We start from the raw sequence: 16,288 nt of genomic DNA, 5'->3' as shown, positions 1-16,288 counted from the left end.
GACTGCTGCATACCAGGCTCGCCTGTCCTTCACTATCTCCCGGAATTTGCTCAGATTCCTGTCCATTGAGTTGGTGATACCATCCAGCCATCTCATCCTCTGCCGCCTATACTCCCACAAAAAGGTACACCCTTCTCACAGTACCGAGGAATATTTTTCAGTGACACGAAATTTCATGGCCCTTCACCCCACACCCAATTCTAGTTTAAAACAAGGCTACATGTGTGACGTCTTCATCTCTGCCCCGCACGCTTGACTAAGAAACACACACATCAGGAGCTCGGTCCCCATGTAAGGGCTAACACGCTTCTTGGAAAGGACATTCAAATGTCAGATGGGATGATTTACACTGCATGTCAATAAAAAGAACTCTGAGGTTCAGCAAGTCAATAAAGCTTATTAGAACAATCTTAAGGCTGAGTATCAGTGTAGCCTGATGTGGACCTCTGAAGTCAGACACTATCTCAAGGCAAGTGGCATTAAATAGACCATTCTGGAGGGAGAGATAAAATCAAAAGCTTCCATTATTTTGAGAGTTCATGTTAACTTAATAACACACAAGAAGCTTGAGGAATGTGTGTGTATATTCTCATAGTTAAAAACCTCCTGGACATTCATTTGCTTAAGTTCCCATAGATTGAAAGGCTCCGATATGCCAGGCACTAGATCAAGCAGATCACACTTGTTCACTTTTATTTACCAACACTTCTGTACTACTTTCTGTGTACTAGCAGAGAGAGAGAGCGTGCAGGCTCAGTCGTGTTTGACTCTTTGTGACCCCATGGACTGTAGCCCACCAGGCTCTTCTGTCTATGGGATTTCCCAGGCAAGAATACTGGAGTGGGTTGCATTTCCTTCTCCAGGTGATTTTCACAACCCAGGGACTGAACCGCTCCTAAATCTTTCCCAATATTAACGCTTTTAGTCCTCATTACAGCCCTATGAAATAGGTATGACATTATTATTCCCATTTTGCAGATAAGGAAACTGAGGCTCAGAGAAGCTAAGTGAAATGCCCAAGATGACCCAGCTGGCCAGCAACAGAGGGAGCCTTCATGCAAAGCCAGGCAGTCAGGCTCCAGAGTCAATGTTCCCAACCGCCATGCAGCAAGGCCTTGTAAGTGTCACCTCAAATCTTCTCAATCAACTCTTGACCCACATTTTGTTCTGCCTGATATTCCAAAATTAACATTTTACTTAGCTGCCAGTGTTTCGAAATCAAGAGACTTCACACAAAAGCTGGATTTCTGGATTCTCTTGACAAATCAAAATGCCTATTTTCTGGCACAGCCTGGCTGTGAACGAAAGAGGGGTCTCAGGCAGGGCACTGACACACTGCACTCATTGGAGACACTGGCCCGGCCCCCTGAGGTCTCACTTGGAGACCCTGGCCTACCTGTCTCACAGATGAAGATGCGGAGCCCGAAAGAGGGTGAGGAGCTCGACCAAGGCCTGGATCTAGTGAATAGCAGAGGCTAGATTTGAACTTGGCAGGGTCCCAACGGAAAAGACATTGCACTCTCGAACCAAGGTAATTCAGAGAGACAGCCTTTTAATTTTTAAAAAAATAAAAAAGGACTGGTAACAAAGGCGTGGCAGGTGTGGAGCGATAACCCTAGGCTAAAAGTATCACCGAAGCTGTCCATATCCTTAGGAACTAGGAGTGAGGGGAGGGAGGGGAGGGCAAAACTGGGCAGGTGCTGAGAGAGAAGAGATGGCCACCTTCAGGGGAGGGTCACAGGACACCTCAAGGGGAGGGAGTCAGCGGAACCAAGCCTTGACCTTGACCTCCTTCCTGTCCTGCTCTTCTAGCCAGGGCGCCCCCTAATGTTGGCATTCAGTCACTAAGTCGGGTCTGACTCTGAGACCCCATGGACTGCAGCATGCCACTATCTCCTGGAGCTTACTCAGACTCACATTCATGGAGTCACTGATGCCATCCAACCGTCTCATCCTCTGTTGTCCCCTTCTCCTCCTGCCCTCAGTCGTCCCCAGCATCGGGGTCTTTTCCAGTGAGTTGGCTCTTCTCCTCAGGTGGTCAAAGTATTGCAGCTTCAGCATCAGTCCTTTCAATGAATATTAAGGGTTGTTTTCCTTTAGGATGGACTGGTTTGATCTCCTTGCTGTCCAAGGGGCTCTCAAGAGTCTTCTCCATGGGTTGGCCCCAATGGCCAAATCTGAAAGTCTAGAGAGGGGCCCAGATCTTGTAGGGCAGAGTGGGACAGGGAGGGTATGGAGAGCAAACAAGAGGAAGGCAGGCACCCAGCCTTCTGGCTCCCAAACTACTGCTGGCTCCCGAACCCCAAGCTTTCCCACTTCACCGCACTGCGCTGACCCACTCAGCCCGCGTGCTATGCTAACAATACTAAGCCTGTTGTTGCTCAGTTGCCAAGTCATGTCCAGCTCTTCGTGACCCCATGGATTAAAATCACAGCAAACGCAAATATGGTGTTCAAGACACCCTGACACTCTTCCGGGAACTTTATACAGATTGACTCATTTTGTTAAGTGCCTGTTATGCCCAAGGCATGGAATCCTCTCTGAACACGGAAGAATGGAGAAGCAGAGTGACAGGATCTCAGCGATGCTTTTTTTGTTTTTTTTCTGATGAGGTCAGTTTATGCTTTCACAGCACATCCTGCTTCAGCCTTGCATTCAAACCCGTGGGCAAAGAAGACTTCCTGTTCTAAAAACAAAGAAGCCAAAATACAACGAAAATGCAAAGGTGCAGTCCATGCTGAATATGAGTCCTGTTAACTAATGTAACTACAGTGACCTCTTCCTCTGTTTCCTGTGTCAAAACTCATTTCTCCCATGTACCACTCCCCGAGTTCCTAATGCTAACCTAGGATGAAAAAGAAATATACAAAGGACTCAGCACTTGACAGTGGCTTAAGAGCTGTAGAACCTTAGTCCTTAAAGGGAAATTTTCTAATCATGCAGTAAATACGGGGGCAAAGAACTGGGAGGTTGAGGAAGGACAGGGATTCTCAGTCCCTTTGGATATCTTATTTGGTATAGGACAATATTGCCCGGGGGGCTCAGATGATAAAGAATCTGCCTGCAAAGTGTGGGACCCAGGCTCAATCCCTGAGTCAGGAAGATCCCCTGGAGAAGGGAATGGCTAGTATTCTCGCCTGGAGAATCCGAAGGACAGAGGACCCTGGTGTTGCAAAGAGCTGGACACAACTGAGCGACTAACACACTGAGACTTAATATCTCCCAAACTTCAGTCATCCGTGTGCCAGCCTCAGGGTTTTTGCTATATTTTTACCAGCTGCACTATGACATATTTTTTTTCTTAAAGTCTGCAATTTTTAAATTAATGTGTTTTTAATTATCCTAAATTAAATGCTAGTGCTGACGCAATATAGATCTAAGCAAATACATAATCACTAAAATGAATAATCTCACCTGTGTAATATTTAACCCCCCCCCACCCTTGGTGTATTTTCAATAACACAAACATGCTTACCTTGGGAAATGTCAGTGTAGGTGTTAAGAGTGTGTACTCCAGAGTCAGATAAAACTGGGTTCAAGTCCCAGCTGAATCACTCATGAAGGTTTGCCTTATACTTTGCCAAGAATTAAATAATTTGAATCACTCATGAGGGTTTTCCTTATAGTTTGCCAAGAATTAAATAATGTATAGGGTACTTAATACCATGCCTGGCCCATGGAAGGTACTCAGAGTTCCACATGCCATACCTAGCTGGTTTCTAGCTCACCTAGACCCTGGTGGGTATATACCACTAACACTTACTTAAAACTTCCTCATGAGAAAAAGGTGACAATCCAGAAACAATACCTTGTTAAGGAGTCTCAGAATCCCAGGTCCACCCAGAAGCTGGAGAGCGCCAGACTTCCACATGGCCCGGGATAGGGTTTTCATAATGTGCAAAGATGCTCTCCAGTTAGTCAAATATTGCTGCCATTGGCCAGGAAGAACCTACCTGTAATTTCTGTGAAGAGGAACAGAGACTAGGAGATTTCACTTAACACTGACAAATTCATTTATGCATCTGTCTGGCACCCATCATCCATCTATTCACCCCTCCATCCACCTGTCTGTTCATTCAACAGATCTTTCAGTCACTCCATTTCTCAGCATGGTCCTAGGAGCTGGATACACGCTACTGAACCAGAGGTAAACAAATGCAGTTCTCACCCTCACAGAGCTCATCAGATTGTGGAAGACTGACACACACATTCTCAGGATCCACTTTTTATACTCCCTAGATTTCCTGAAGGAAATCAGTCCTGAGTATTCATTGGAAGGACTGATGCTGAAGCTGAAGCTCCAATACTTTGGTCACCCAATGTGAAGAACTGCCTCATTGGAACAGACCCTGATGCTGGGAAAGACTGAGGATAGGAGGAGAAGAGGGTGACAGAGGATGAGATGGTCAGATGGCATCACCGACTCGATGGACATGAGTTTGAGCAAGCTCCAGGAACTGGTGGTGGACAGGGAAGCCTGGCGTGCTGCAGTCCACGGGGTCGCAAGGAGCTGGACACGACTGAGCGACTGAAGCGAGATTTGTTCGGCCCCACCTGTCTCCCAGGACGTGGCCCTTTCCTAAGGGAAAGTCAGTTCTCAGTGCAATTCCTTGTCTTCTGACGGCCTCTGGCTGCTCCCAGCTCCTCTGGGTGAGGGTTGCTTTGGAATTCCTCATGCCTGCTGTGATTTCAGAACCCAAAACCCGCCCAACCCGATGCTTGAAGGCTAGGCTTCCTGCCACTACTCAGAAGCATCACATGACAAGGCGTGGGGTCTGGCTTCCTCAAAGAGCGGCCCTAACTGCTGAGTTAATTCTCCCCCAGAGGGAATCTGACCAGTTGAAGGAGATGGAAAGACGACAACAGACATATCCTTCTCCGTTCCAACAAATGTTCCCTACGCAGCCGATCTGGAAGACCTCTCGTGTGATGGAGCAGCCCACTGTGTCTTTTTAAAAAGCCAGGATCAGCTCAGGAACGCACCATTTTGTATATGTTTGTCTTCCTTTTCCCGTTTCACTTCCTTCTTCCTTCATTTGAGCTGCCCTGGTATTGCACCTTTTGACAAAGCCTTAGCAGGCTAAATGACATCGCAGGGTCTATGTTCAAGGAAACTTGAACTTAAAATCAATCAAATAACCATACAAATAAGTAAATATTTACAAGCTGCTATGAGTTCTTTCAATGGGGAAGACTTTGACCTGGTTTAAGAGAAGAGAAAGTTCCAGTCACCAAGGCAATGTTTGATAGAAAAAGAAGCAAACTTATATTAGGTTGGGGAAGAGGCAGAAAAAGAAGCAAACTTATATTAGGTTGGGGAAGAGGCATGAAGGAGCATTCCAGGCAATTGGAAAGGCATATTCAAAGGCCCTGTGGTAGAGACAATATAGGCTGGAAGAGTTGAGTAAACAGCGGAAGAGAGTGCAGGCAGGATGCTAGACAGAAACACTAGGGAGTGCAGACGAAGAGGACCATTCAGAATGTGCCCCTGACTAACGAGTTGCCAATGATTCCTGAACTTCCTTCTTCACTTGAAGAACTCGGTCATGCTCGTTGAACAAAGGTCTAAGGCAGCCTGTGATGGATGAGGAGGTCAGATGATTCAGGATAAGTGCCTTCCACAAAATGCTGCTCCCAGAGGTCTTCTGGACCAGGAAATGCAGACACGCCAATGTCTTCCACAGAGAGATGTTTCATGGATCATAAAAATCAGGAAAAAATAACCCTGTGAAGTCAAGGGGATGTCAGTTTGAAGTAGTCAAAATCTAACCGCAATACGACACACAGATTTTTATATAATTGTACCATCTAGCACCAGGCTTCCCTGGTGACCCAGACGGTAAAGAATCTGCTTGCAGCACAGGAGACTGGGGTTCGATCCCTGGATCAGGAAGATCCCCTGGAGAGGAAAATGGCAATCCACTCCAGTGTCCTTGCCTGGAGAATCCCATGGACAGAGGAGCCTGGCAGGTTACAGTGCATTGAGTTTCAAAGAGTCAGACTTGACTGAAGGACCAAACGACAGCAGGAAATGTCTGACACGGGTGCTGAGCAAGACGCTGACGGACAAGAAGGAGTGAGCGAAAAGTACCATCGGCGTGTTAATCACGGACAATCAGATGTTTGACGAAGGTCTCCAGTGGAGCAAACAGAAAGGTCATCTTGGATAAGAAGATGGCATCTTTGCACTTCAGGCACAAGAGAGATGTCAGGGGGTCTCGCCACCCCCAAGACAGAAGTGTGGAGCGGGGTGAGAGAGGCAGCCCTGGGCTCTCCCCTTCACTTTCTTTCGGTGAAAACCTGTCAGCTTTCATCTGCTTCACATGTTGGGTATCCATGTACATTCCACTCAAAGAAGGAGAGCTCTGCCACCTTGTTGAAAAGATGCCAGCCTGGATACTTACACAGAAGCCTAAACCCCGACGATGTACACCTGCTTGTGCCGACTCCCTGACGGCCTTGCCCCTACCCAATGCCTGATTTATACTATGATTTGCTTTTAATGATTCTTCACTTTCTTTCTTTCTTTTTTAAATATAGGCAACACATATGTAAACATCAGTGTCTCAGTCGTGTCCAACTCTTTGTGACCCCATGGACTGCAGCTCGCCAGGCTCCTCTATCCATGGGATTCTCCAGGCAAGAATATTGGAGTGGGTTGCCATGCCTTCCTCCAGGGGACCTTCCCAACCCAGGGGTCAAACCAGGGTTTTCCCGCATTGCAGGCAGATTCTTCACCCTGTGAGCCACCAGGGAAGCCCCAAGAACACTAGACTGGGTTGCCAGTCTCCAGGGGATCTTCCCAACCCAGGGACTGAACCTGGGTCTCCTGCGTTGCAGGCGGCTTCTTTACCAACTTAGCCACCATGCAATTTTCCTCAGAATAGAAGGGAAGTGAGTTGGGACTATAGCCTCTCTGCAGGGACTTTGGAATTTTATAGGGAATGAAAACACACACGCCTACCAACGCGGCTCAGAAGCAATAGCTGGGAGGCACCAAGTATGGAGGAAAACCCATTCTAAGCACCAATGTTTTTTCCATAAGTGAGAACAAAAACTCAATATTGTCAAATGTTCCCATTTCTCAATCCATCATTTGGATTTCATATCAAATATTCTAACCTTTTAAAACTTAGTAAATGATTCGTACTGAGCAGAAATAGGAACACTAAACTAAATTAAGAGGCAACAACATAAAACGCCATGAGAACCACACCAAACAGGTTCCCGCCTTGAATTGGAAGCTCTGGCACACTGCCTTAAAGGGAACGTTTGATGAGAATGAGGTTCATGTTGCTCTTGGGTGGGTTGCCTTGGGGTGAACGTAGGAGCCATTTCTCTTCCATCTTTAAAAATGAAATCAATATTTTTGTTTTCCTTGGCAGAATTCATTTATCACCTGGGAGCTAGGAGAAATGATGTGAATATCCAGTCAGTCTAGAGATTTGGTGACCTAGAAGAAATGTATCAGGTAAAACTGCAGGCAGGAGCCTCTTCACCTGCTATATCCATGAGATTCCCATAATGGTATCCCAGACTAGCCTCTGGGATTCTTATTGTTGTTATCATTTTTAAAAATCATATTACCAATTCTATCATGTGGCTGCAAACTCACATGAGGCGCTCAGATTCAGGTGGACACCAAAGTGCACTGCCCTAGAAAACAGAATAAGATGCAATAATCTGGAACTTCCTGGTGGTCCATTGACTAAGTCTCCTCGCTCCCAATGCAGGGCGCCTGGGTTCGACCCCTGGTCAGGGAACTACCACATGCTGCAACTAAGAGTTCACATGCTGCAACTAACATCCTGCATGAAGCATCCACGACCCGGCACAGCCAAATATATTTGCTGAGCCCAGCATGACTGTGTGGAATATATATATATACACTACTCCATGTGGTCACGCTGAGCTGGATGCCTTGTTTACCTGGAGGGTGCCAGGCTCCACCAGCCTCCACTGTGCTCTGTGCCCAGGCAGGAGGCTGATCTGGACAAACTAAGACCTCTGGTTGCAGGTGGGGAGTGTCAGCAGGGGAAGAGGGGAGATGGGGAGAGAGGGAGGAAGGGAGGAGGTTGATGATGGAGATTCCTGAATCACCACCCTGTTACCCGCCTCCCCCACCAACAATCAGAGGAAGGCCACGTGCTGCAGACCACCCCCCACCCCAAGTTTGGTCTATAAAAACTCTTCCCCAAAACCATCTGGGAGTTGGTGTTTTTGAGTGTGGGCCACCTGTTCTCTTTGCTTTGCCCTGCAATAAACCAATCTCCACTCCAAACTCTATCACGCTTCAGTTTGTTTGGCCTCGCTGTGTCAGGCGCACCAACTTGAGTTTGACCACACATCCAGTTTTCTGCTGGGAACCTCATCCCTACACACACCAAAATTCTCTGCTCACTGAGAGCAAGAGAAAAAAATCTATGCATATATGTGTGTGTTAGTGGCTCAGTCATGTCTGATTCTTTGCAACCCCATGGAGTGTAGCCTGCCAGGCTTCTCTATCCACGGAATATTCCAGGTAAGAATACTGGAGTGGGTAGCCATTCCCGTCTCCAGAGGATCTTCCTGACCCAGGGATTGAACCCAGGTTTCCTGTACTGCAGGTGGATTCTTTACCATCTGAGCCAGCAGAGAAGCCCCATCTGTAGGGTCTGCACACTTTGGTAAATGGATGCCCATGCAGGACACAGAGAAAAGTCCCCGCCTGCAGAGATCCCGGAGGCCTCGCACAGACGACCAGTTCTGTAGTACAGTGTGTCTTCCCTGATAACACAGTCACAGGACTGAGCCAGCGTCCATGCTACTTCCATCTTGCTGTGATGCTGCCTGTGTCAGGGTGATGGAAGAGTCCAAGGCCTCCTCTTCTAGCCTAGCCACCAAGGTTGAACAGAATCTATGCTTATGGAAGCCTGGAGCATCTGAGAGTTCAGACTCGCCTCCTATGTCCGAGAATTCAATTCTCAAGTCAAGGCTCCAGGGTAACAGTAAAAGAGATGTGTGCATATTGAGGTTTGGGGAGTCACTGTGGCTTATCCATGAATTAACCTGATTTTAAGCGAACTAGGACAGCCTTTCTGTGGCCAATCAGACAAAGACTGCACACTGCTTCAACTACTAAAGAGAAGGGCACATTGACCGGAAGTAAAGAATGTCCTATTGAAAAATAAAGATGAAATCCCTCCCTCCCCAGGACACCAACGCTAGTCCTCTGCTGAGAGTAAGACTCCCTTCTCGGGTGCCGAGGCCATACTGACTCGCTGCGTACCTGCTGATCTGTCCCTGAAGGAACGGATCCCTGACTCGTTTGATGTTCTTTGTTCTGACAAGACATGAAACTGCTGAAAACTCTGCTTCTCCAGAGCAGCTCTTCAGAGTTACCTGAGAAGCTGCATCTCCTGGGTTATTATCTTCAGTTCGTCTCAAATAAAACTCTTTCCCATTTCTATTACAGATAGTTTATCGATTCTTTTCATCGACACACAGGACGGTTTTTCTCTCTCCCCCTCACATTTCTGCATCCCCTCCTTCACGTATTATTACATAATAATCATCGTGCTACAGATTTTATCTCTTTTTTTCTAAATTCCGCCTCAAAAATTTTCATGAAAGCAGGTATTATCATGAACTTTTGGGAGGACTCTAAAATTCATGGAGGGCAATTTGTCTCATCATAACAAAACCTTGAACGTGTACTTGTCTTTCTACAAATTCCTTATTTGGGTATTTCTTCTAAGGCGATCTGTGGATCTGGGCTCTAAGACATCTGTGTAAACGTGTTTAACAGTTTTCGATTGGAAAAACAAGGAAACAACATAAAATGCCCTCCCATAGAATACTGGTTAAATAAAGTGTGGAATACTGCACAGCCAATGAAAATAATGGTGTAAAGACTATTCGCTGATGTAGAAGAATGTTTTTGAAACACTGTTGAATTTTCAGAGCAGGTTATAGTGTGCAGTGTGCATCTGTGATCCGGTTTCTGTAAACAGAGTATATAAAGATGGAGATGTGCAAAAAATGTCCCCTGTGAAGACAGGACTATGTTTGGAACTCACGTAAGATCAACCAGTGGTTGTGGAAAGGAGGGCAATCCTTGTCCCTCCCCTCCACCCCGACTCACAGTCAGTGAGGGCAGAAAGGAGTCGAGAGCTGGGGCTTTGGGCTCCTGCAGCTGTGGATACAACTACGCTGGGGGCAGGTGGGTGTGCCCTTGCCATTGAATACAAGATGTGGAAACTGACCACTCCTTGCTTAAATAGTCTTTGCATTCCCATCATGCACCCAGCACTCTGCTAGGTCTTGAAACATAGCAGTAAATAAAATCTAGCCACGCCCACATGGAGCTTGTGGTCTAGAGGAGGGGTCAGCACACTCCTCTGCCCAAGGGCCAGATTCAGCCTGCTACTTGCTGTTTTGTCAATTAAGTTTTATTGAAACACTGTCATGTCCATCTGTGTACATATTATCTATGACTATCTTCTCACTCCCCCTGGAGAAGGAAATGGAAACCCATTCTAGTATCCTTGCGTGGGAAATCCAACAGACAGAGGAGCCTGGCAGGCTACAGTCCTCGCAATCACAAAGAGTCAGACACAATTAAGCGACTCATCAGCAACATTTAACAGGGCAGAGTTCAGTTGTTGTGACAGAGACTGAACAGCCTACAAAGCCAAAAGTATTTACTCTCAGAAATCCATTTATCTATTCTCAGAAGAGGGGTGCCAACCCCTGGCCTAGAAACTTGCTACTAAACTTGAGGTGCCTGGGCTAGGTACATCAGCAAAATCTCAGTTCATCTAAGACTTTAAGAGCTGGAGTCTGCCTGTGAGCTACACCCATTATAATTAAAGAAACGCTCACTAGAGGCTCCAAGCCCCCATTGCTCTCTTCCTGTTCTGCATATTTAAATGCTTGTGTAGGCATGGTTCCCCAGTGAGAAAAAGACTCCTGAAGAGGTACCTTCAGGAGAATTTTCCTTTCAGAGCCAATCTCCCAGCGTCAGTACTTCAGAGGAGGCCATCCGAGTCCTGACTCTTCCACCCAACAGGGTCTGCTTCGCTCAGTAAGAGTGAACCCACATCATTGGCCCAGACTTACCTATTCTACATTAATTATAGGCACAGCATTGAGCTTAAACGAACCATTCGGCCGTACGAGCGGCAATATTCGAGCCATCAATTTTAGGACACTGCTCAGGAAAATACAGTGATGCATCATCCCACCCCAAATACAAAGGTCAAATGATATTAATTAATGCGGCGACACAATTCGCTGCAGCTAAATGGGTATTCTTGATTATGGCTCCTTGATTGAGAACTAATGCCTCATTAATCTTAAACATATCAACCGGAGGACATAGGCGAAGTCAAATAGAATAATGGCCAACATTTCAGTGAACACAGCCTCATGCTCTCTGGGTAAGAAGCAAATCCTAGAGATGCGGTTGTGTCTTCTGCCTCCTCCACCCACCTGGATTTACTGAGAGCTTTGTAAAGAAATAGGCTTGAAACCAGTCTCTGAAACCTGGGTGTGTGTGCGTGTCTAGATCGCTCTCTCTCACACACGCACACAGTATTTTCAGACAGGCAGGCAGGCAGGCATTTTCTCTTGAGGTTTTCACTTACATGTTACAGTAGGAAGAGAGAAACTGATGGGCTTACACGGCTCCCAGCCCAGTGAGGAATCTTCCCTCTGAGGTCCCTGTATCCATATACTTCTGCTTATTTATCACAGGTAAGTGGTCAGAGGAAGGAACCCAGGGGACAGAAGGTCTCTGGGTCAGCATTGCGGTCATGGCATGCCCTGTATCCCTTTCAGTTTAGGCAGGTCAGTCCTCATGGGTCTGAGACTGGTTGGGGACAGGAGAAAGGGGAACGGCAGCTCAGGCCCAGAGCCCCTGATGGAGCAGCCGTGTCCTCACCCTGATGCAGGCCAGCGGAGGCCTGCTGCCCCTCTAGTTTCCACAGTGCCTCCTGACAGTGAGTTTTAATTCCTCATTGAATTTCTAGAGAAATTACAGTGAACCCTCTCCCCCGCCACACACACACACACACAGACATGTGCAGGGAGAGCTCGGTGATTTACACTAATTGCAGGAAGGTCATTTGTAAAGCTTCAAGGTGGGGGTTGCTGTTCATAGGAATTCAGGCTTCTCCGTTTTCACGGCACATGGTACTTAGCAATGGTGACGAAAGGGTTACCCATTAGTGATCTCACTTTAATGAACAGATAAAATTTGAGTCAATTACAGAAGTAGCTTTTGTCGAAGAGAGTTGCCTAAGCAATGTTAACCTTTTTTTTCCCCCTCTGTCTCAAACCATGTTGCAGCTGCCTCCTTTTCATATAAACAGAGCCTTCTAAAGAACATGAAACTCTTTGTTCTTTGAAGAAGGAAGTTATTCTCCTTGTATCTCTCTCTCTTTTTTTCTTTTTAAAAGGGTTTTTTAATGTTTTGTGTCGAGGTAAATTCAATCTGATCCCATTCCTAAAGATTGCAACTGGGTGGAGGATTTCTATAGTTCATCTCTCTGTGTATTTAAGCTCAACACTTAACTCTTACTGTGCAGAATATATACTTTGTGGGCAATTTATTTTCCTTTTTTTTTTTTTTTTGAATCTCAGTAATTTTTACTCTCCACTTGATTCATGCCAGCAGGAATATGGTTGGCAATTCATGTTGACATGTGTTCAAATTTTAAAGGTTGTGACAATAATGATTGTTGCTTTTAAATATCTTCCACATCTCAGATGCTGGAGTTTCACAAACATCATATCAAATTTCCCAAACCTTCCCCGAGATGGAAACTAGGGCTCCAAGAGGCTAAGAGCCTTATTTACCCAAAGCAACAGTGTTGATTACCGGCAGAACTTTAAGGTTTTCCCTGGTGGCTCAGACAATAATCTGCCTACAATGAGGGAGACCCACATTCAATCCCTGGGTTGGGAAGATCCCCTGGAGGAGGGCATGTCAAGCCAGTCCAGTATTCTTGCCTGGACAAGCCTGTGGACAAAGGAGTCTGGAGGGCTACAGTCTATGGGGTTGCAAAGAGTCAGAGAGCTAACACTTTCACTTTTCATCCAGGTCCTCAGGCACGCTTATCTCTCAGAGCACACTTCCCCATAGAAGTTACCAGAACAAAAAAAAAAAAAAGAAAGAAAGAAAACGCAGAAACTACATAACAATTTCCCAAACCAAAGAGCATCACCTTTGAGAGGAGGAGAGAGGTGCATGTCATTTAGATGCTCCTCCAAGGGCACTGAGCGCAGAACTCCCAACTCCTGTTGGGCTGTTCCTTATTAATAAATAATACTTCACAAAGGTCCCCAGAGATATTAGTCCAAACAAACTAGAAGCTAATTGCCATTTTCCAGCACAGAGCTGCAGCGATGATCACTCTTTAGCTCCTTCCACACGCTGCAGTCGGCAGCTCACTGCCCTGCTCTCTGACTTGGAGCTCCAGCTTCTCGGTGGTTAGGAGAGCAACAAAGCCAGACCAGAGATGTCTAGATGCAGGTCAGCCTCCCAACCATGAGGTCCTGAGCTAGCGCCTTGGCGAAAGTGAAAAGGGTTGGTTAGCCGCCCGGTCGTGTCCGACTCTTTGCGACCCATGGATGGTAGCCCTCCAGACTCCTTTGTCCATGGGATTTCCCAGGCAAGAATACTGGAGTGGGTTGCCATTCCCTCCTCCAGGGATCTTCCTGATCCAGGGATCGAACCTGAATCTCCTGCATTGCGGGCGGATTCTTTACTGTCTGAGCCACCAAGGAAGCCTCTGTAAGTTGGAGATATTAAAATTAACCATGAAAGGTCATTTCAGAGCCAATATGATAATCTTAGTTGGAAAAGACTCTGACGCTGGGAAAGACTGAGGGTAGGAGGAGAAGGGGGTGAGAGAAGAAGTGGTTGGATGGCATCACCGACTCGATGGAGATGAGTTTGAACAAACTCTAGGGGACAGTGAAGGTAGGGAGGCCTGGCATGCTGCACTCCCTGGGTTGCAAAGACACGACTGAGCGACTGAGCAACAATAACGCATTGTAGTGTAACCCCACCATCAGGCCTCAGATGGTTCAAGATCAGCAATGGGGAGGGGGTTCAAGAAAGCAAAGAATGCTTTCAAAATCAACTCAGTTTCTTCTTTTTGTTTCATGAAAACCCCCCTGGAAGGCACAACCCCAAACAGGACTACCAGCGCCCCCACCACTCCCACTTCCCTTAGATATTACAACTATTTCCAGGAGTCTCTCTCCCAAAAGCTGCAGCCTGTGCGCTCTTAATCCCTTTCCTTCTGTTTCTGCAGCCTGGAAAACCAGCCTGGCTGAAGAAGCAACCTGCTGGGAGAGCAAGGAAAAGGAAGACACAGACTAGGTCAAGCCAGAATCCAGTTACTGGGAGTAAGAAGCCTGGGGATCCTCAAATGTGATTAAGTTTGGTGAGAGCATAAATTGAAACACTCTGGCCAGTGAGTGCCCTGTCCACGGTGTGTTACGGTCATGGATCAAGGTCAGCTGGCTGCCTTGAGAGAGGGCCAGAGGAAAGCATCCCACAAGCCGGTCTAGGGGAGATTCACCAAGGAAGATACTCTGCATTCTACCATCTTCCTGTGGGTTCAGCCCTGGCTCATCCTAGGCGGGGCTTCCCCACCTAGGTAAAGAATTGGCATGCCATTGTAGGAAATGCAGAAAATGAGGGTTCGATCCTTGGCTTGAGAAGATCCCCTGGAGGAGGAAATGGCAGCCCACTCCAGCATTCTTGCCTGGGAAATCCCATGGACAGAGGAGCCTGGCGGGCTACGGTCCATGGGGTCACAAAGGATCAGACAGGACTGAGCAAGCATGCACGCACACATCCCAGGTGGCTCCACCTGTTCTAAAGCAGGGGCGCAGGGTATGGGTGTTGGGGGATCACCTTCCCTTCTCATAGTGTTCTGTTCCGTGGGCGCTGGCTCTGTATGGATGACTCACTGTAGGGTCACTGTCATGAAGGCGCAAGTCAGTGGGTCTGGAGCAACGTGAGTGCATGAGGTCACCTTCCTCACAAGTGAGAACTTATGCTCAGCTCTGGAGGCCACTGCTTCTAAGGGTGGGTGGTGGAGAAGAGCAGAAATGAACGAGAACCATCTTCTTGCCCACATCCCCCATCTTGCTGGCACCCACCCAAAGTTGATGAACCTGCACTGAGCTGGAAGCCCACGGTCTCACTTTCCCATCCCCACTCTCATCTCATGCAGCGACTAACTCTGAACAAACCTTTAATGCTGTCTCTTGTCTACGATGTTCCACATCCAGCATTTGATAAGCTTCGTTTAATGTTGAATTCCTCATAATAGTCTCTCATTTCATAGGGGGAAAATGCTCTAAGTTTTTGTTTTCCCTTTTAAGGGAAAGTAAAGCTCAGATAGGGTAAGTAACTCATCCAAGGTCACACAGTGGGTTGGTGGCAGCGGTCAGAGGGATATTCTCTGTGCTCTACTATGCCCTCCAACAGAGTAGAGTGCCCTTGGCACTCTACTATTACCCACCAAAGAGGTGCATTAGATAATTTCTAAGCCTCTGCGAGCTCTGACTATGCATCTGAGTTTTATCTAACACACTTGTGAGAAGACAGAGCAAGGAAATCTCTGTGGATCACTCAGACTGCAGAAGTACTGGGGTGGCACCATGACAGGCACATCCCGGGACGTAAGCCCTGGCTTCTGATTTCTCCAGCTTACTTGCACTTGGGCAGATTTAGGGGTGCTCATAGTGTTGCAGTGAAAAACGAAAAAAAAAAAAAAAAAAGAGCAATGAGTTTTGTTCCTCCTTTCCTGAGAACAAAGAAGATAAAGAGAAGAATGAGCAGGCCTAAACATTCCTAGTTTTTTTTTTTTTTTAATTGGCCCTAACTCTGCAAGTGTGTAACTAAGTTTGCTCCTCCACCCCTAACTATGCAGGAGCCACGTGTGCTAAGTCACTTCAGTCCTCTGCGACTCTGTGACCCTATGGACTGCAGCCCGCCAGGCTTCTCTGTCCATTGGCATTTTCCAGGCAAGAGTACTGGAGCGGGTTGCCCTGCCCTCCTCCAGGGGATCTTCCCGACCGAGGGGTGGAACCTGAGTCTCCTGTGTCCAGCACTGGCAAGCGGGTTCTTCCCCACTAGCGCCACCTGTACACTGCACCCTTATTTCCCTTTGGCTCTATGCTAAATACATCCCCTATCTGGTGTTTACCCTTATAACACCCTTCCCCGTATAGTTACACATCAGAAGGAAGGCTGCAGAGCCAAGGAACTGCCCGACTCAATCAC

Source organism: Capra hircus, chromosome 25 (genome assembly GCF_001704415.2).
Source record: "Capra hircus breed San Clemente chromosome 25, ASM170441v1, whole genome shotgun sequence".
NCBI classification, from domain to species: Eukaryota; Metazoa; Chordata; class Mammalia; order Artiodactyla; family Bovidae; genus Capra; species Capra hircus.
This window is presented reverse-complemented; position numbering follows the sequence as displayed.